The 22,737-nt window shown below is 45.5% G+C and overlaps 1 long non-coding RNA gene across 1 annotated transcript; it reads left to right on the top strand.

Annotated features, from left to right (window-relative positions):
- Positions 1-9,718: 9,718 nt before the first annotated feature.
- Positions 9,719-22,201, top strand: LOC139235637 (uncharacterized). Its single transcript, XR_011588486.1, has 2 exons — positions 9,719-10,624; positions 20,627-22,201. It is a non-coding gene; the product is annotated as an uncharacterized lncRNA (long non-coding RNA).
- The last annotated feature ends 536 nt before the right edge of the window (positions 22,202-22,737 follow it).

Below are 22,737 nucleotides of genomic sequence, written 5' to 3'. Positions count from 1 at the left end.
AACAGCAGATTCCAGCCCCTGCAGTCAGTTGTGAACTCGCTGGTGTCTCAGCAGGGAGGATAACTGAGTGAATCCCTTACTACACACAGAGCAAGTGAACGGCCTCTCCACAGTGTGAACTCGCTGGTGTGTCAGCAGGTCGGATGACAGAAAGAATCCCTTCCCACACATGGAGCAGGTGAACGGCCTCTCCCCCATGTGAACTCGCTGGTGAACGACAAGGTTGGATGACCCAGTGAATCCCTTCCCACACATGGGGCAGGTAAACGGCCTCTCCCCAGCGTGACTGCGTCGATGAATTTCCAGATCTGATGGTGATCTGAATCCCTTCCCACAGTCCCCACATTTCCACGGTTTCTCCATGGTGCGGGTATTCTTGTGACTCTCCATGGTTGGACGATCATTTGAAGCCTCGCCCACGCACAGAACACGTTTACAGTTTCTCCGCGCTGTGAATGGAGCGATGTTTCTTCAGGCTGTATAACTGGTTAAAGCTCTTTCCACAGGCAGTGCCATGGAACACTCACTCGGGTGTGTGTGTGTCTCAGTGCCTTTCCAGTCACACTGATATTTGCAATATTTTCTCTCAGGCAGGACAGACAAACATTTCTCCTTCCACTTTCAAAGGCTGATGATATTCAGGTCCTGATGAATCGATTGACTCCGTCAGATCTTGACGCGATGTTTGGTTTGTGTTTCCTGTCTGAAAATCTCCCCTTCTAATACGCTGTAAAAGGAGATAACAAAACTCATCACTGTCAGTACAAGATACAAATTCAGAATAGACACATCTAGGGGCCAAGTTTCGACAGGAGTTGCTCCTATTGTTTTGGAGTATCCTATAAATCACAATTCTCCACGTTTAGTTTGTTCCTCTTTCAGTCAGTTAGTTCAGTTTCTTTTTCCAGCCACCTGCACCATTTTGGCCAGTTAAGCAAGTTTAGACAGCGAAAAGTTACTCCAAACTAACTTAGGCCTGAGTCAATGCCCACTTTTGTTCGCTCAGAAAAACCTTGTGGACACTTTAGAAATCAGGCGCCGGTAGCCAGAGATGGCGGGTGGGGGAGGGGTTGTGGAGGGAAGGGAAGTTAGAGGATTTTCCAAAGCATTAAACACTTCACTTATAAAAATAAAGAACCATCATCAATAATAAATGATCAATAACTCAATCAATAAATAAAATTTAAAAATAAATTAAAAATCAATCAATAAATAAAAAATTTTAAGTTGCTACCTCACCTACTGCAGCACCTCTCCGTTCCGGAGCACTGCGAGCCCTCCAGCAGCACACACAGCCCTGCCTGCCTCATTACATTTTCAAGGTTGAAGAGTTCGGGCGGCGCGGGCCGCCGGGGATGTGGTTGGGTGGGGCCCGCCGAAGAGATGGTCGGGTGGGGCCCGCCGAAGAGATGGTCGGGCGGCCCTATCGCGGAGCTGGTGTTTGGCCGGGCCGGCAGGGAGGCCTCGAGGTAAGAGCAGTGTCGGCAAGGCGAGGCCCGAGGTTAGGCAGCGGCGAGGCGAGGCAGGCAGACCACTCGGCCCGGGCTAGGGGCAGCGAACATCGCGTCGTTCCTTCGGCCAGGGATAGGGTCGCCCGGAGCCACGACACGCTGGGAGGGCCAGGAGCTACTGTGTACACACGCAGACTCCACTGCACACACGGGCAGCTGCTGACACTCTGTTTGGTGCATGGCTGTAGCTCCGCCCCCCGCTGCTTCTCTTGTGCTCAGTCCAAAGCAGGCCAGATCACCGTGGAGAATCCCGAGGTAAGTATAAGGCTCACTTTTCCTTCGAGAAAGTCGGCGGACCTCTCGGAGGTGCACCGTTCTATGGGTCAGTCGAAACTTGGCCCCCTAGTTTCCATGGAACATTCTTTCCTCTCTTGTTCTTCCAAAGCTGTAAATCCCTGTCCCACACATTGTCCCTCCTGCTGTGCTGAAATCCAAATCAACACACAACTCTAAACTGTTTCTCCTCCACTCCCAGTTTTCACCACCAATTCTGACTGGGTTCAGAAATACACTCGCTGGTACACTTCCTTCTCCTATAGGAGTGGATTCTGACTGGGTTCACTTGTACACTCACTGGTTCCCCTCCCATGTGTGTGGTGATTCTGGTTATTCTCAGTTCTATACTCACTGGTTCCCCTCCCTCTCCTCCCCTGAAGGTACTGACTCTGGCTGGGTTCAGTTCCACACTCACCAGTTTCTCTCCAATATGTGTCCCATGTGCCCGATCTCCATGTGTGAACCTTGACAGTGACTGTCGACAGGCTATTCCACTGTCCTCACCTGAGCCCTCACACATGCATTTTCCAGCAGGATCACTGGACCCTCCTCACAATGGCTCAGTTTCTAAACAATAAGGTGATAAGTGGTTATGGGGAGGGAACAGAAGAACATAAGAAATAGGAGCAGGAGTAGGCTATAGGGCCCCTCGAGCCTGCTCCGCCATTTAATAAGATCATGACTGATCCGATCATGGACTCAGCTCCACTTACCGGCCTGCTCCCCATAACCTCTTATCGTTTAAGAAACTGTCTATTTCTGTCTTAAATTTATTCAATGTCCCAGCTTCAACAGCTCTCTGAGGCAGCAAATTCCACAGATTTACAACCGTCTGAGAGAAGAAATTTCTCCTCATCTCTGTTTTAAATGGGCGGCCCCATATTCTAAGATCATGCCCTCTAGTTCTAGTCTCACCTATCAGTAGAAACATCCTCTCTGCATCCACCTTGTCAAAACCCCTCATAATCTTATACGTTTCGATAAGATCACCTCTCATTCTTCTGAATTCCAATGTGTAGAGGCCCAACATATTCAACCTTTCCTCATAAGTCAACCCCCTCATCACCGGAATCAACTTTGTGAACCTTCGCTGAACTGCCTCCAAAGCAAGTATATCCTTTCATAAATATGGAAACCAAAACTGCACGCAATATTCCAAGTGTGGCCTCACCAATACCCTGTACAACTGTAGCAAGACTTCCCAGCTTTTATACTCCATCCCCTTTGTAATAAAGGCCAAGATTCCATTGGCCTTCCTGATCACTTGCTGTACCTGCATACTGATCTTTTGTGTTTCATGCACAAGTCCCCCCAGGTCCTGCTGTACAGTAGCACTTGGCAATCTTTCTCCATTTTAAATAATAATTTGCTCTGTGATTTTTTTTTCTGCTAAAGTGCATGACCTCACACTTTCCAACATTATACTCCATCTGCCAAGTTTTTGCCAACTCACTTAGCCTGTCAATGTTGTTTTGCAGATTTTGTGTGTCCTCCTCACACTTTGCATTTCCTCCCATCTTTGTATCATCAGCAAACTTGGCTACACTACACTCGGTCCCTTCTTCCAAGTCGTTAATATAGATTGTAAATAGTTGGGGTCCCAGCACTGATCCCTGCAGCAACCCGCTAGTTACTGATTGCCAAACTGAGAATGAACCATTTATCCCGACTCAATATTTCCTTATAAGTCAACCCTCTCATCTCCGGAATCAACCTCCTCTCAACTGCCTCTCCTTTCCTACCCTGAAGATGCTGAATCTATCTGGGTTTAGATCTGCACTCACTGGTTCCCCTCCCTCCCCTGAAGGTACTGACTCTGGCTGGGTTCAGTTCTACACTCACTGGTTCCCCTCCCCTGAAGGTACTGACTCTAGCTGGGTTCAGTTCTATATTCACTGGTTCCCCTCCCGTGAAGGTGCTGACTCTGGCTGGGTTCAGTTCTACACTCACTGGTTCCCCTCCCCTGAAGGTACTGACTCTGGCTGGGTTCAGTTCTACACTCACTGGTTCCCCTCCCCTGAAGGTGCTGACTCTGGCTGGGTTCAGTTCTACACTCACTGGTTCCCCTCCCGTGAAGGTGCTGACTCTGGCTGGGTTCAGTTCTACACTCACTGGTTCCCCTCCCGTGAAGGTGCTGACTCTGGCTGGGTTCAGTTCTATACTCACTGGTTCCCCTCCCCTGAAGGTACTGACTCTGCCTGGGTTCAGTTGTATACTCAGTGGTTCCCCTCCCTCCCATCTGCCCCGTCCCTGAAGGTGCTAACTCTGGCTGTGTTCAATTCCACACTCACTGTTTCCCCTCCCTCCCCTCTCCAGCAGGCAGAGTTTAGAGAGCTAGGAGAGAGATTAAAAAGCAGGACCTCAAAAGGTAGTAATCTCCGAATTCCTCCCGATGTCACGAGCTAGTGACTACAGAAACAGGAGGATAGAGCAGATGAATACCTGGCTGGAGAGATGGTGCAGGCGGGAGGGCGTTACTTTCCTGAGGCACTGGGACCGCTTCTGGGGGAGGTGGGACATGGACAAACCAGACAGGTTACACGTCAACAGAGCCAGGACCAATATCCTCACGGGGGGTTTGCTCGTGCTGTTGGGGAAAGTTTAAACTAGCTTGGCAGGGGGATTGGAACCTGAAAACAGATTCAGTAGGAAGGGGAGTAAAGCTAGAATTAGAAAGCAAAAATAAAGAAAGTGAGTTTGAAGGAGAGAGGATACAAGCAGGAAAAAAGTGTAAAAAAACAAACTTAAAGGCACACCTAGCATTTGTAACAAAATAGATGAGTTGACGGCACAAATAGATATAAATGGGTATGATCCGATAGCCATTACAGAGGCGTGGTTGCAAGGTGACCAGGTCTGGGAATTAAATATTCAGCGCTACTGGACAATCCGGAAGGAGAGACAGAAAGGAAAAGGAGGTGGGGTAGCTCTATTGATAAAGGATGGAATCACTGCAATTGTAAGAAACGATATTGGCTCAAATGATCAGGATGTTGAAATGGTTTGGGTGGAGATAAGGAACAATAAGTGGAAAAAGTCACTGGTGGGTGTCGACTATAGGCCTCCTAACAATAGCTACTCTGTTGGTCAGCACATAAACCAGGAAATAGTGGGGGCTTGTAAAAAGGGAACAGCAATAATGATGGGTGATTTTAACCTCCATATTGATTGGACAAATCAAATTGGTCAGGGTAGCCTTGAGGAGCAGTTCATAGAGTGCATAAGGGATGGGTTCCTTCAGCAGTATATAATGGAACCAACTAGGGGGCAGGCTATCTTAGATCTGGTCCTGTGTAATGAGACAGGATTAATAAGCAATCTCCAAGTAAAGGATCTCTTGGAATGAGTGATCATAGCATGATCTGAATTTGAAATTCAGATGGTGGGTGAGAAAGTTAGATCTCTAACCAGCGTACTAATCTGAAATAAAGGAGATTATGTTGGTATGAGGGCAGAATTGGGTAAAGTGGACTGGGAAAATAGATTAAAGTGTAGGACGGTTGATGAACAGTGGTGTACATTTAAGGAGATATTGCACAACGCTGAAGAAAAATATATTCCAGTGAGGAGGAAAGGGTGTAAAAGAAAAGATAGCCATCCGTGGCTAACTAAAGAAATAAAGGACGGTATCCAATTAAAAACAAGGGCATACAAAGTGGCCAAAACTAGTGAGAGGACAGAAGACTGGGAAGCTTTTAAAAGCCAGCAAAGAATGACTAAAGAAAATGATGAAGATAGACTATGAAAGTAAACTAGCACAAAATATAAAAACAGATAGCAAGAGTTTCTATAGGTATATAAAAAGGAAAAGAGTGGCTAAAGTAAATGTTGGTCCCTGAGAGGACGAGACCGGGGAATTAGTAATGGGGAACATGGAGATGGCAGAAACTCTGAACAAATATATTCTATCAGTCTTTACGGCCGAGGACACTAACAATATCCCAACAGTGGACAGTCAAGGGGCTACAGGGGGGAGGAACTTAACACAATCACTAAGAAGGTGGTACTCAGTAAGATAATGGGACTAAAGGCGGATAAATCCCCTGGAGCCGATGGCTTGCATCCTAGGGTCTTAAGAGAAGTCGCAGCAGGGACAGTGGATGCATTGGTTGTAATTTACCAAAATTCCCTGGATTCTGGGGAGGTCCCAGCGATTGAAAAACTGCAAATGTAACGTCCTTATTTAAAAAAGGAGGCAGAAAAAAAGCAGGAAACTATGGACCAGTTAGCCTAACATCTGTGGTTGGGAAAATGTTGGAGTCCATCATTAAAGAAGCAGTAGCAGGATATTTGGAAAAACACAATTCGGTCAGGCAGAGTCAGCATGGATTTATGAAGGGGAAGGCATGTTTGACAAATTTGCTGGAATTCTTTGAGGATGTAACAAACAGGGTGGATAAAGGGGAACCAGTGAGTGTGGTGTATTTGGACTTCCAGAAGGCATTTGACAAGGTGCCACGTAAAAGATTACTGCACAAGATAAAAGTTCACAGGGTTGGGGGTAATATATCAGCAAGGTTAGAGCATTGGCTAACTAACAGAAAACAGAGAGTCGGATAAATGGTTCATTCTCTGGTTGGCAACCAGTAACTAGTGGGTTGCTGCAGGGATCAGTGCTGGGACCCCAACTATTTACATTCTATATTAAAGAACTTGGAAGAAGGGACTGAATGTAATGTTGCCGAGTTTGCTGACGATACAAAGATGGGAGGAAAAGCAATATGTGAGTACACATAAAATCTGCAAAAGGACAGAGACAAGCTAAGTGAATGGGAAAACATTTGGCAGATGGAGTATAATAATAGAAAGTGTGAGGTCATGCACTTTGGCAGAAAAAAAATCAAAGAGCAAGTTATTATTTAAATGGAGAAAGATTGCAAAGTGCTGCAGTACAACGGGACCTGGGGGTACTTGTGCATGAAACACAAAAGGATAGTATGCAGGTACAGCAAGTGATCAGGAAAGCGAATAGAATCTTGGTCTTCCTGATCCATGTTTATGAAAGGATATACTTGCTTTGGAGGCAGTTCAGAGAAGGTTTCGGGGATGAGGGGGATGACTTATGAGGAAAGGTTGAGTAGTTTGGGCCTCTACCCATTGGAATTCAGAAGAATGAGAGGTGATCTTATCGAAACGTATAAGATTATGAGGGGGCGGGACAAGGTGGATGCAGAGAGGATGATGGGGGAGACTCGAAGTCGCGGGCATAATCTTAGAATAAGGGGCCACCCATTTAAAACTGAGATGAGGAGGAATGTCTTCTCTCAAAGGGTTGTAAATCTGTGGAATTTGCTGCCTCAGAGAGCTGTGAAAGTTGGGTCATAGAAACATAGAAAATAGTTGCAGGAGTGGGCCATTCGGTGTTTTTGTGACTGGAAGGCTGTTTCCAGTGGGGTTCTGCAGGGCTCAGTGCTGGGTCCCTTGTTTTTTGTGGTATATATCAATGACTTGGACTTCAATGTTGGGGGTATGATTAAGAAGTTTGCAGGTGACACTAAAATAGGCTGTGTGGTTGAGAATTAAGAAGAAAACTACACACTGCAGGAAACTATAAATGTACTGGTCAGGTGGGCAGTAAAGTGGCAAATGGAATTTAATCCAGATAAGAGTGAGGTAAAGCATTTGGGGAGGTCTAACAAGGCAAGGGATTACACATTAAATGCTACAACACTGAAAATTGTAGAGGAAGAAAGGGACCTTGGAGTGTAGATCCCTGAAAGTGGCAGGCCAGGTAGATAAGGTGGTTAAGAAGACATATGGAATACTTGCCTTTATTATTCGAGGCATGGAATACAAGAGCTAGGAGGTTATGCTTGAACTGGTTAGGCCGCAGTTGGAATACTGTGTGCAGTTCTGGTCATCACATTACAGGAAAGATGTGATTGTACTGGAAAGGGTACAGAGGAGATTTACAAGAATGTTGCCTGAACTGGAGAATTTTGGCTATGAGGAAAGATTGGAGATGCAGATTCCATTTTCTTTGGATCAGAGGACACTGAGGGGAGACCTGATGAAATTATGAGGGGCCTGGATAGAGTGGATAGGAAGGACCTGTTTCCCTTGGCAGAGTGGTCAATAACAAGGAGGCACAGATTTGAAGTAATTGGTTCAGAGGAGATACGAAGGGAAACTTCTTCATCCAGAGGTTTGTGGGGGTCTGGAACTCACTGCCTGAAAGGGTGGTAGAGGCAGAAACACTCAGCACATTTGAAAAATACTTGGATGTGCACTTCAAGTGTCATCACCTACAGGGCTACGGACCGAGAGCTGGAGAATGGGATTAGGCTGGATAGCTGTTTGTCGGCCGGCACGGACACGGTGGGCTGAAATGGTCTCCTGCCATGCTGTAAATTTCGATGATTTTATGATTTATGACCTAGATGAAGGGACCGAGTCTAATGTATCCAAATTTGCTTATGATACAAAACTAGGTGGGACAGTAAGCTGTGAGAACACAAGAGTCTGCAAGATAGATATATATAAATAGACTATGTGAGTGGGCAGTAAGGTGGCAGATGGAGTATAATGTAGGAAAATGTGAGGTTATTCACTTTGGTAGGAACAACAGAAGAACAGAGTATCTTTTAAATTATGAGAAACTTTTAAACGTTGGTGTTTAGAGAGATTTGGGGTGCCCTTGTGCAAGACACACGGAAAGTGAGCATGCAGGTACGCAAGCAATAAGGAAGGCAAATGGTTTGTCCTTTATTGCAAGGGGTTAGAGTATAAGATTAAGGAGGTCTTGCTACAATTGTACAGGGCCTTGGTGAGACCACACCTGGAGTACTGGGCACAGTTTTGGTCTCCTTATCGAAGGACGGAACCACTTGCCTTGGAGACGGTGCAACAAAGGTTCACAAGATTGATTCCTGGGCTGTCTTATGATGAGATAGTGTGTCGAATGGGCCTATACACTCTCGAGTTTAGAATAATGAGAGGTGATCTCATTGAAACATACAAGGTTCTGAAGGGGATTGACAGGTTAGATGCTAAGAGGTTGATTTGCCTGGCTGGACTGGCTAGAACTAGGGGGCACAGTCTCAGGATAAGTGGTAGGCCATTTAAGACAGAGATGAGGAGGAATTTCTTCATTCAGAGGGTTGTGAATCTTTGGCAATCTCTCCCCCAGAGGGCTGTGGATGCTCAGTCTATTTAAGGTTGAGATAGATAGATTTTTGTATATTAAGGGAATCAAGGGATATGGAGATCAGGCGGGAAAGTGGAGTTGAGGGCGATGATCAGCCATGATCTCATTGAATGGCCGTGCAGGCTCGAGGGACCTTATGGCCTCGTTCTGCCTCTATTTCTTATGTTGATATCCAGGGGGCTCTAGATTTATTAGTCCTTTTTCTTGAAGGTAACATACTTCCTCTGAACCCTCATTATCTCCTCATTGAATGCCTCCCACTGCTCTGAGACTGATTTAACTTCAACAAAAGAACATAAGATTTCAGAGCAGGAGTATGCCATTCGGCGCCTCGAGCCTGCTCTGCCATTCAATGAGATCATGGCTGATTTTCTACCTCAACTTCACTTTCCTGCACTATTCCATATCCCTTGATTCCCTTAATTTACAAAAATCTATCGATCTCTGTCTTAAATATGCTCAAAGGCAGAGCCTCCACAGCCCTCTGGGGTAGAGAATTACAAAGATTAATGAGTGAATAAGTTTCTGCTCATCTCAGTCCTAAATGGCCAACCCCTTATTTTGAGACTGTGACTCCTGGTTCTAGACTCCTCAGCCAGCGGAAACATCCTCCCTGCATCTATCCTGTCATGCCTAGTAAGAATTTTGTATGTTTCAATGAGATCATCTCTCATTCTTCTAAACTCTAGAGAATACATGCCTAGTCTACTCAATCTCTCCTCATAGGACAATCCTCCCACCCCAGGTGTGGAAGAAAGAATCTATGAATCTATGGCTTATGGAAAAGGGAAGGGTTAAATTCTGTTTTTTGATATGCTTAAAGAAATAATAGGACTAGAAAAATAGCCACGCTTTTTAGCCTTGAAACTTAGAGATGCAATTAAATGACCATCTGGTATTAAAAGGGAGTCTCCTTTTGATTCTGCTTATTAGACTGTGAACAGAGAAAAACTATGCAAGGACAGATAGAGTGTGCATCTTCCGAGACAGCCTTTGTACTCGTTGGACTAATGAATAAGATTCCTCTTCTATTTCTGGATTCAATTTCTGTATAAAGATAAGTGCAATTTGCTTGTATGTCAGAGTTTTGCCTTGGTACGGTCCAAGCAGGCTCTCCGAGATATATCTTGCTTTTTAAAATAAATTCTCTCGAAGTGCAGTTCTGAAAGTCTCCGCCTGAGTTAATTTAAACTAAATATTTCCTCGACAGATTCTGGCGTAGTCCGGCAGGATCTCTGATAACGAGATCCAAAAGAACTAAATTTAACTATTAAAGAGAGAAAAGAGGAATTTTAAAGGACCTTCCTAGCTAAAAGAAGGAAGGTGCCTAGGCCGTCCTAGCAAAAGGGGGACGGGCCGCCAAGATCCCCTAGGGGGTGAGGCATAAGGTAGCTACCACTAAGAAGCTAAAATAACAAAAAGGCAAAATGAGACCCCGAGCTGAGCGGAAAAGAGACCACCGGTGAGCGCTTTGTAAATTATTGTATATTTTGTAGGATTGTCCTAACTCTCATTTCAGAAAAGACCGCGAGACGTTGCACCCGGAAGAATGGGAAACGGCTCTAGTTGAGCAGGGCGCTCGCGCCCAGCTCCTAGAAAAGGAAAGACGGACGACCTCTCAACTGAAAGAATGAAAGTACATCCTAAGACTGAGAAAAGAATCAGTAAGGTAGTAAAGCAACGAGAGAAGGTAGGAGATCCCATTGTGCCGCCCGGCTCACCGACGGACACTGTAATTAAAGAAACAGGAGACGACAGATACGCGGTAACGTTTAGTAGCGATTTGTACGGTTGGTCTGATGGGGATTGGCCATATGGAGAAGTTTTAAATTGTCCTTAATTGAGGAATGGAGACAGACCACCAAAGATGGGGCGGGGGACCCCACTTGGGATAAAGATTATATGGAGAATTGTTTTAAAAAATGGACAGAGGTGGCAAAGAGGCACCAGCCCCTAAAAAAAAAAGGAGGAGGAGAGTAAGGAGAAGCCCCCTCCCTCTTACAGCCCCCCAAGTGCCCCGGTTATGACCGCTTCCCCTGTCGGCTTATACCCCCGTCTTCCAACCACCAAGCCAGATGATTGGCAGGAGATTATAGAAATAGTGGCCGCTCAGCTGGATCAGGCCTCTAGGCGACGAGAAAATCCACAAAACCCACTAGAAAATGAAAACGGGGCAGGTGGAGGAGCCGATGGAGGAGACCCGGGAGCATCTGGGTCAGGGGACGCCAGAGCCTCTGGACAAGAGGGCATAGATCACAGATATGGGGTAGAAACAAGAGGGCAAGCGGCTCAAAGAGAAGCCGCTGACTCTACTTCCCAAACCCCGTCAGCCAAAATCCTAGGGTAATGATAGGAACTACGGCAGTTTTAAAACCATGGTCCCCTGGAGAAGCCAGAGATATGATATCAGCCGCCCCTAATCCTGTTAAGAAGCCAGTAGCCTTTCACAACTGGCTTGAGCAAACCTGTACCATTTATAACCCCCTCCCCGGAGATGTGAAATTATTACTGCAGGCAGCATATGGGTCCTCTTGGCAAGGGGTAAAAGATATGTTCCCTATACCCGCCGGCGAAAATGGAGATTGGCGGGAAAATAATGACATAGAAGGAAATGAGTCCCGGGAACATTGGTTACAGCACCGGGGCAAGGATGCCATATTAAAGGGAGCTAAAAAGCATGGAGATATAGGGGAAGTCACCCGCTGCTTGCAGAAAACAGAAGAATCGATGATAGATTTTGCAGGCAGATGGAAAAATAGTTGGGACGAGCATGCAGGAATACCAATGGATCAAAATGAACCTTTGGCAGTGCAAACCTTGTTAAATTTATTGTTGCCACAACAAGCAAGAACATACAAAATTAAGGTCTTGGACTGGCAAGGAAAAAGTTGGAAAGAAACGATCACAGTCTTGGCCAACATGGATAGGGAGGGACTATTTACCTATAAGGAAAACAAGGCTAAAACAGCAGGTCAGTACTATCAGCAAAAAGGAAGAGGACAAGCGCAGAATAATAGAGGAGGATATGGGGGACGAGGACGAGGAAGAGGGAGAGGACAGTGGCCCCAAAGAGACCGCTCACAAGATGAGTGTAGAAATTGCGGAAGAAAAGGGCATTGGGCTCACGATTGCAGGTGCCCCCCGAAACAGGGTGGAGGATTGAAAGGGGGTTTCCCCGAACCTCCACCTCCCTTGGCCCCTCAGTTTTCGTTCTCTAACCCCAACCCGCACCAATCAGCATAGGGATGCCCCGGAGGCTTAGTGGTACAGGCGCCAGCCCTCCGCCTATCAGCGGACATAGAAGAAAACCCTCTGGCAGTAGTAAAAGTAGGAGACACTTATGTGAAGTTCCTGGTGGATACCGGTGCTACTATGTCTTCTGTACCATCCTCTGTGGGACTACCTGTAAGCAACACCACCGTCTTAAGTATGGGTGTGGCCGGTATCCCCATGAAAGAATTTTTATCGGAACCTACCAAATTGATAATTGAAGGACAATCGGTTAATGATGAGACTTTGATAGTCTCTAAAACAACACCGCTCCCTTTATTGGGAAGACAGACTTTGTGCAAACTAGGAGCCACAATTTATTGCACAAAGGAAGGAATGTACATGGAGCTCCCTCCAAATAAAATTCATCAGTTCTTTAATGGGATTAAAGAAGAGAGAAGGGAGGATAACAAAGAAAAGGCTGCCCTCTATTGTTGGCAATTGATTGCCAACTTCTATTCCCCCTTGATACATGAAGTTATACAAAACTTAAAAGCTAAATGTATATAATTTTGACAAGCTTTGAGGCAGTTCAGCTTCACTGTACAGCCTGGTACACTCGCCAAAAAGCTGAAACTTACCAGTGTTTGGTACAATCCTTTTTAAATAGAGAAGAAATAGTAGAAGCTACGCCCCGCATTTATTTTGGACCAGAAGGATTGGGGGTAGCCATCGATTTGACACCCTTACAGCAACAGCGGTTTAGAGAAGCGAACTCGACACCCCATCTGACTTTGGCTGTAAAACCGCCAGCGAAACCTGAAGATATAGGAGGCGGGAGCTCGGAGCAGCGCGAGTCCGGGGTCGGCGAGAGGCCTATAAAGGCCAGCGGGAGTCGAGCAGTCAGTCGAGGAGGCGGGAGCTCGGAGCAGCGCGAGTCCGGGGTCGGCGAGAGGCCTATAAAGGCCAGCGGGAGTCGAGCAGTCAGTCGAGGAGGCGGGAGCTCGGAGCAGCGCGAGTCCAGGGTCGGCGAGAGGCCTATAAAGGCCAGCGGGAGTCGAGCAGTCAGTCGACGAGGCGGGAGCTCGGAGCAGCGCGAGTCCAGGGTCGGCGAGAGGCGTACCGGTGCAGCTACAGGGAGAAGGCAAAAAACAAAGGTGACGTCACAGCCTAGGGGGTAAGTGATTGGCTGGTGATTGGTGAGTAGTTTTTCTTTTTCTTCTTATATTGGTCAGTAACTTTTAACATTGTTATTACCAGTTTAAGTGTATCTAAGGGTTAAGTCATGGCAGGAGAGCTCGGTCGGGTGTTATGCTCCTCCTGTACCATGTGGGAACTCAGGGACGCTTCCGGTGTCCCTGACGACTACGTGTGTGAGAAGTGTATCCGCCTCCAGCTCCTGACGGTCCGCGTTGCGGAATTGGAGCTGAGGGTGGATTCACTCTGGAGCATCCACGATGCTGAGAATGACGTGAGTATCACGTGTAGTGAGTTGGTCTTACCGCAGGGAAAGGGTCCACAGCCAGATAGGGAATGGAAGACCAACAGGAAGAGTAGAGCAAGGAAGGTAGTGCAGGGGTCCCCTGCGGTCATCCCCCTGCAAAACAGATACACCGCTTTGGGTACTGTTGAGGGGAATGACTCATCAGGGGAGGGCAGCAGCAGCCAAGTTCATGGCACCGTGGCTGGCTCTGCTGCACAGGAGGGCAAGAAAAAGAGTGGGAGAGCGATAGTGATAGGGGATTCAATTGTGAGGGGAATAGATAGGCGTTTCTGCGGCCGCAACCGAGACTCCAGGATGGTATGTTGCCTCCCTGGTGCAAGGGTCAAGGATGTCTCGGAGCGGGTGCAGGACATTCTGAAATGGGAGGGAGAACAGCCAGTTGTCGTGGTGCACATTGGTACCAACGACATAGGCAAAAAAAGGGATGAGGTCCTACGAAACGAATTTAAGGAGCTAGGAGCTAAATTAAAAAGTAGGACCTCAAAAGTAGTAATCTCGGGATTGCTACCAGTGCCACGTGATAGTCAGAGTAGGAATCGCAGGATAGCGCAGATGAATACGTGGCTTGAGCAGTGGTGCAGCAGGGAGGGATTCAAATTCCTGGGGCATTGGGACCGGTTCTGGGGGAGGTGGGACCAGTACAAACCGGACGGTCTGCACCTGGGCAGGACTGGAACCAATGTCCTAGGGGGAGTGTTTGCTAGTGCTGTTGGGGAGGATTTAAACTAATATGGCAGGGGGATGGGAACCAATGCAGGGAGACAGAGGGAAACAAAAAGGAGCCAAAAGCAAAAGACAGAAAGGAGATGAGGAAAAGTGTAGGGCAGAGAAACCCAAGGCAAAGAACAAAAAGGGCCACTGTACAGCAAAATTCTAAAAGGACAAAGGGTGTTAATAAAACAAGCCTGAAGGCTTTGTGTCTTAATGCAAGGAGTATCCGCAATAAGGTGGATGAATTAATTGTGCAAATAGATGTTAACAAATATGATGTGATTGGGATTACGGAGACGTGGCTCCAGGATGATCAGGGCTGGGAACTCAACATTCAGGGGTATTCAACATTCAGGAAGGATAGAATAAAAGGAAAAGGAGGTGGGGTAGCATTGCTGGTTAAAGAGGAGATTAATGCAATAGTTAGGAAAGACATTAGCTTGGATGATGTGGAATCTATATGGGTAGAGCTGCAGAACACCAAAGGGCAAAAAACGTTAGTAGGAGTTGTGTACAGACCTCCAAACAGTAGTAGGGATGTTGGGGAGGGCATCAAACAGGAAATTAGGGGTGCATGCAATAAAGGTGTAGCAGTTATAATGGGTGACTTTAATATGCACATAGATTGGGCTAGCCAAACTGGAAGCAATACGGTGGAGGAGGATTTCCTGGAGTGCATAAGGGATGGTTATCTAGACCAATATGTTGAGGAACCAACTAGGGGGGAGGCCATCTTAGACTGGGTGTTGTGTAATGAGAGAGGATTAATTAGCAATCTCATTGTGCGAGGCCCCTTGGGGAAGAGTGACCATAATATGGTGGAATTCTGCATTAGGATGGAGAATGAAACAGTAATTTCAGAGACCATGGTCCAGAACTTAAAGAAGGGTAACTTTGAAGGTATGAGGCGTGAATTGGCTAGGATAGATTGGCGAATGATACTTAGGGGGTTGACTGTGGATGGGCAATGGCAGACATTTAGAGACCGCATGGATGAAGTACAACAATTGTACATTCCTGTCTGGCGTAAAAATAAAAAGGGGAAGGTGGCTCAACCGTGGCTATCTAGGGAAATCAGGGATAGTATTAAAGCCAAGGAAGTGGCATACAAATTGGCCAGAAATAGCAGCGAACCTGGGGACTGGGAGAAATTTAGAACTCAGCAGAGGAGGACAAAGGGTTTGATTAGGACAGGGAAAATGGAGTACGAGAAGAAGCTTGCAGGGAACATTAAGGCGGATTGCAAAAGTTTCTATAGGTATGTAAAGAGAAAAAGGTTGGTGAAGACAAACGTAGGTCCCCTGCAGTCAGAATCAGGGGAAGTCATAACGGGGAACAAAGAAATGGCGGATCAATTGAACAAGTACTTTGGTTCGGTATTCACTAAGGAGGATACAAACAACCTTCCGGATATAAAAGGGGTCAGAGGGTCTAGTAAGGAAGAGGAACTGAGGGAAATCTTTATTAGTCGGGAAATTGTGTTGGGGAAATTGATGGGATTGAAGGCCGATAAATCCCCAGGGCCTGATGGCCTGCATCCTAGAGTACTTAAGGAGGTGGCCTTGGAAATAGCGGATGCATTGACAGTCATTTTCCAACATTCCATTGACTCTGGATCAGTTCCTATGGAGTGGAGGGTAGCCAATGTAACCCCACTTTTTAAAAAAGGAGGGAGAGAGAAAACAGGGAATTATAGACCGGTCAGCCTGACCTCAGTAGTGGGTAAAATGATGGAATCAATTATTAAGGATGTCATAGCAGTGCATCTGGAAAATGGTGACATGATAGGTCGAAGTCAGCATGGATTTGTGAAAGGGAAATCATGCTTGACAAATCTTCTGGAATTTTTTGAGGATGTTTCCAGTAAAGTGGACAAAGGAGAACCAGTTGATGTGGTATATTTGGACTTTCAGAAGGCTTTCGACAAGGTCCCACACAAGAGATTAATGTGCAAAGTTAAAGCACATGGGATTGGGGGTAGTGTGCTGACGTGGATTGAGAACTGGTTGTCAGACAGGAAGCAAAGAGTAGGAGTAAACGGGTACTTTTCAGAATGGCAGGCAGTGACTAGTGGAGTGCCGCAAGGTTCTGTGCTGGGGCCCCAGCTGTTTACATTGTACATTAATGATTTAGACGAGGGGATTAAATGCAGTATCTCCAAATTTGCGGATGATACTAAGTTGGGTGGCAGTGTGAGCTGCGAGGAGGATGCTATTAGGCTGCAGAGTGACTTGGATAGGTTAGGTGAGTGGGCAAATGCATGGCAGATGAAGTATAATGTGGATAAATGTGAGGTTATCCACTTTGGTGGTAAAAACAGAGAGACAGACTATTATCTGAATGGTGACAGATTAGGAAAAGGGAAGGTGCAACGAGACCTGGGTGTCATGGTACATCAGTCATTGAAGGTTGGCATGCAGGTACAGCAGGCGGTTAAGAAAGCAAATGGCATGTTGGCCTTCATAGCGAGGGGATTTGAATACAGGGGCAGGGAGGTGTTGCTACAGTTGTACAGGGCCTTGGTGAGGCCACACCTGGAGTATTGTGTACAGTTTTGGTCTCCTAACTTGAGGAAGGACATTCTTGCTATTGAGGGAGTGCAGCGAAGGTTCACCAGACTGATTCCCGGGATGGCGGGACTGACCTATCAAGAAAGATTGGATCAATTGGGCTTGTATTCACTGGAGTTCAGAAGAATGAGAGGGGACCTCATAGAAACGTTTAAAATTCTGACGGGTTTAGACAGGTTAGATGCAGAAAGAATGTTCCCAATGTTGGGGAGGTCCAGAACCAGGGGTCACAGTCTGAGGATAAGGGGTAAGCCATTTAGGACCGAGATGAGGAGAAACTTCTTCACCCAGAGAGTGGTGAACCTGTGGAATTCTCTACCACAGAAAGTAGTTGAGGCCAATTCACTAAATATATTCAAAAGGGAGTTAGATGAAGTCCTTACTACTCGGGGGATCAAGGGTTATGGCGAGAAAGCAGGAAGGGGGTACTGAAGTTTCATGTTCAGCCATGAACTCATTGAATGGCGGTGCAGGCTAGAAGGGCTGAATGGCCTGCTCCTGCACCTATTTTCTATGTTTCTATGTTTCTATATAGGTCCGATGATTGTAGGAATAGAAAGAGAAAAACAGCAACACGGCTATCAACCTTGGGCAGTAATAAAATTGCCAAGTGTTCAGATAGACTTTATCACCCACAATAGGGGGATTCTCCAGTGGAAAGGTAAAAATCATGCCTCCACTTTTGAAAAACAGCAACCCCCGGAACAACCAAGCCCTAAGCTGCCAATGGCATTGAATCAAGTATCAAGTAACTTTGGGCAAAGCATAAGAATCATCTTGGGCAAGTACATTCTGCAGTACCCCATCGGGTACAATTAATAAAGAACGCCGTGTTACCAAGCATTAGGCAATACAGACTGCCCCCAGAGGCAGAAAATGGGATAGAGCCAGTCATTTCTGCATTGTTGGAACAAGGAGTTTTAGAAAAGACACAGAGCCCGTGTAACACTCCGATACTGCCCATACCAAAGGTTAATAGGCCGAATGAATGGAGATTTGTGCAAGATTTGAGAGCTATTAATAAGATAGTAGTCCCTATCACCCCTGTGGTACCGGACACCAACATTATACTATCTGCTATACCACCAACAGCAACTGTCTTTACTGTAATAGACCTGTGTTCAGCTTTTTTCTCCATCCCGTTAAATCAAGAGAGTCAGTATCTGTTTGCTTTCACCCACAAGAAGCAGCAGTACACATGGACCAGGTTGCCCCAAGGATACACCGAAAGCCCCGCAGTATATGCAGCAGCAGTAAAAAGAGACCTCGAAGACTGTTCATTATCAGACCAGTCTATACTGCTGCAGTATGCGGACGATTTGCTTGTGGCTTCCAGCCACGGATACAGGTGCATGCAAGATTCCCTGAAACTGTTACAGCACCTATGTGAAAGAGGGCACCGAGTGTCATTACAAAAGTTACAATTTTGTCAGACTCAAGTCCAGTACCTGGGTTTTTACATATCTCAAGGGCAGAGGCAGCTAGGACCAGAAAGAATTCAGACAATTCAAAGGGCCACCATACCAAAGACAAAGAAGGATATCTTGTCATTTTTGGGGATGGTTGGATACTGTAGACAATGGATCCCCGATTATCGAGAATGAGATGCGGTCCTAAGATCAGCTGCCCTAAATGATGCCCCACCCAAGGTGGAGTGGACCCCAGAGAGAGAGGAGGCATTTAAACAGTTAAAAAAAGCCATTACTGATGCTCCGGCGTTGGGACTTCCGAATTATGGTAAACCCTTTCAGATGCATGTGAATGAAAAAGAAGGATTTGCAACAGCAGTACTAACCCAAGAACATGGTGGGGGAAATAGACCAGTTGCTTATTATTCGGTTTTACTGCCTCCAGTAGTATGTCTACGTGCTGTAGCTGCTACTGCGGTCATGGTGGAGAAGTCGGTACCTATTGTCTTGGATCATCCATGTACTGTCATTACAGCCCATGCTGTGTTATTACTTTTGAATTCAGCTGCCACACAACACTTTACAGCGTCTCGAAGAACAGGTTATGAAGTATTACTGCTGTCACACCCTAACTATACCTTTCGACGTGCACCGGTAGTGAACCCAGCCACCTTTCTTCCTACTAAAGAAGTAGAGGATCCAGACCAGCATGATTGTCTGTTAACGGTGGAAGTAGCCACCTTACCAAGACCAGATTTGCTCACAGAGCCCATGGACAATCCTGATCTTATTCTCTATACGGATGGATCATCACATAGGCCGTCGGATGATTTGTTTTTGGCAGGCTATGCTATTGTAAATCCCCACGAAACTGTTGAAGCATTCGCCCTGCCTCCCGGAACCTCGGCTCAGGCTGCTGAATTGTTTGCCCTCACTAGAGCTTGTATAATAGCTAAAGATCATACTGCTAATATCTATACTGATTCTAGATATGCATTCGGTGTGGTCCATGATTTTGGACAACTGTGGAAAAACAGAGGCTTTATCACCTCTGGTGGAAAGCATATTAAGCACTCTCAACTGGTGCTTAATCTATTAGACGCTATTCAGTTGCCAAGTAAGGTAGCCGTTATCAAACGTGCAGCTCACACAACCGGTGAGGATGAAGTATCAGTAGGAAATAGGAGGGCTGACGAAGCAGCCAAACAGGCCGCTTCGGCACAGGCAGACTGCCTTCAAGCAGTCTCAGTTTCCCCTCCACAGACACTAGACATCTAACAACTTAAAACAGCCCAACAACAAGTTACCATGCAGGAAGGAAGAACTTGGGAAAACCAGGGTTGTTTTCTAAAAAACGACATTTGGTATCACCCTGATGGGCGAACTGTTTGCCCTAGATCTCTATTTTTGCCCCTGTCTCGCCTAGCACACGGTCAGGCTCACATGGGCAAAGAAGGGATGATACATGCTATTAATGCACAGTGGTATGCACCAGGAATAACAGTAGTAATTGAGAAAGTTGCTAGAACATGCTAAATTTGTCAACAAAATAACAGAGGTAAAACACCTGCTGAATATGATCATCTACCCCAACCAAGTATGCCCTTTGAAAATTTGCAAATTGACTTTGTCCACATGCCTCCAGTATCAGGTCTTAAGTATCTATTAGTCATAGTAGATATGTTCACAAGGTGGGTAGAAGCGTATGCCACTAGGAAAGACGATGCCCGAACAGTAGTAAAAATTCTATTTAAAGAAATAGTACCAAGATATGGGATACCTATGGGAATCAACTGTGACAGGGGAACCCACTTCACCGAAAAAATAGTGCAAAACCTTGCAGAAGCGTTAGGGTTCCAGTGGAAGTTACATATACCATATCAGCCACAGTCCTCGGGAATGGTAGAAAGAGTAAATGGGATAATAAAATCTACCCTTACCAAGGTATGTCAGGAGACTGGACTGAAGTGGCCAGAAGCCTTACCATTAGTATTGTATACAATGAGAAACCAGAAAAACCGAAACACTGATTTAACACCACATGAAGACTTATTGGGAAGACCAATGCCTACTGGCGTAAAACCACCACTGGCAGATGAAAAAATAGCATTAATTTGGAATGATGAAAAATCACTAAAGTATGCTCAGGTCATGTGTGAAATAGCAAGAAGTCTGCATGAACAAATAAAGCAGACACAGGTGCCCCCGTCAGAAGGAAATATGCACCCTTTCAGACCTGGAGATCAAGTGTTAGTAAAAACATTAAATAAAGAATCCTTTTCTCCTAGGTGGAAAGGACCGTATCAGATAATTCTCACAACAGAACCGCTTTGAAGTTGGAAAAGCACCCGAACTGGGTTCATGCAACCCGCTGTAAATATTATTTCCCCGACGAATTACAGCCGAAGGAAAAGGCATTGAACCAGGACATACTATGGTCGCCCGACTAAGAAAACAGCCATCTTCTCGCTGAAGAACTGTACCTGCTCTTGTATTAAATATTTGGACTTGAAAATATTGCCCAAAATTCACGGACGGATGTCAGAGCTCATTTGTGTGCCAGTTTGGGCCTTTATTATTTGGGTCACTGTTACTATCGTGTGGACGTGTTGTTATTGTAACAACTTAATTCAAGAGTGGTATAGAAACAAACAAGAAAGGGAAGATGGGAAGGGACTCTTGGCTAAAAGAATATGACACATCACCAGAGGGGATGTGCTAGGTGGCCATTCGGAATGGTATGTCCCTATCAGACCGCCATATATGAACCATGCTCACTGCAGCACTCCATTGGAGTATGTAAATGGGAATTAAAGCCAACAAATTGCACTGAAATAACGGAAATAGGACAGAATGAGATCTGTGTGACAGGAAATAAACCTGTCTATCTGGATGGTATTTTGTATAAACCCCCCATTAATAAATGCGTGAGAAGAGTCTACACCCTGTATGACCCTGAAATAAAAAGAACTTATACCTTTGGGCAGTGGAAAAATGTAGAAAATTATCTGTCTATGCACAAGATTGAACCCTTACCCCCTGTAATTAATTTGACCAAACTGCACAATTTGATACGTAATGACAAGAAAATTGAGGAAGTTCTGTCAAAGCAAGGCAGAGACATCCACCAATTTAGAGTCGAAATGAGTTACAAGAAGGGGCAACTAGTGAGAATCGCAGACGAAGTCACCTCTTTGACAGTACACCACTGGTGGGATGTGTTTACCGGATGGTCCCCAAAAGCTACAGCAGTACTGAAGCTTGCTCTACACCCCATAGTAATCGTAGGCGTGGTTATGCTTGTATTATTAATAATCCTTTGCGGAATGTGGATAAAATTTAAAAATGTAATTAGTCAAGTAATAAACCCTATTTTGCTCAAGAAGAGAATATAGGAAATTGTGTTGATCTAAAAAATAAAAGGATCAACAAGGAGGGAATTGTGGAAGAAAGAATCTATGAATCTATGGCTTATGGAAAAGGGAAGGGTTAAATTCTGTTTTTTGATATGCTTAAAGAAATAATAGGACTAGAAAAATAGCCATGCTTTTTAGCCTTGAAACTTAGAGATGCAATTAAATGACCATCTGGTATTAAAAGGGAGTCTCCTTTTGATTCTGCTTATTAGACTGTGAACAGAGAAAAACTATGCAAGGACAGATAGAGTGTGCACCTCCCGAGACGGCCTTTGTACTCGTGGGACTAATGAATAAGATTCCTCTTCTATTTCTGTATTCAATTTCTGTATAAAGATAAGTGCAATTTGCTTGTACGTCAGAGTTTTGCCTTGGTATGGTCCAAGCAGGCTCTCCGAGATATATCTTGCTTTTTAAAATAAATTCTCTCGAAGTGCAGTTCTGAAAGTCTCCGCCTGAGTTAATTTAAGCTAAATATTTCCTCGACACCAGGAATTCAGTTTGTTGAACCTTCGTTGCCATCCTCAACGCCAAGTACATCCTTCCTTTGGTAAGCAGCCAAAACTGTACACAATACTCCAGCTGCAATCTCACCAGGGCCCTATATAATTGCAGTAAGACGTCTTTATTCCTGTACTCAAATCCTCTTGTAATAAAGGCCAACATACCATTTGCTTTCTTTGTTGCTTGCTGTACCTGCATATTAACTTTCAGTGATTCGTGTACAAGGACACCAAGGTCCCTCTGAACACCAACATTTCCCAATCTCTCACCATTTCAAATAGCTGTTTCCAGTCCACTTTGGCTAAATCACATCTCAGCTTAGTAAAATTGGCTTTTCCCCAATTGAGAACTTTTATTCCTGGTCTATCTTTGTCCTTTTCCATAACTACCCTAAATCAAACTGAATTATAATCACAAGCACCAAAATGCTCTCCCACTGATACCCCTTCCACCTGCCCAGCTTCAGTCCCTAATGCGAA

Source organism: Pristiophorus japonicus, chromosome 23 (genome assembly GCF_044704955.1).
Source record: "Pristiophorus japonicus isolate sPriJap1 chromosome 23, sPriJap1.hap1, whole genome shotgun sequence".
Taxonomy (NCBI): domain Eukaryota; kingdom Metazoa; phylum Chordata; class Chondrichthyes; family Pristiophoridae; genus Pristiophorus; species Pristiophorus japonicus.
Note: the sequence above shows the minus strand (reverse complement) of the source record. Positions and strands in the feature narration are given on the sequence as shown.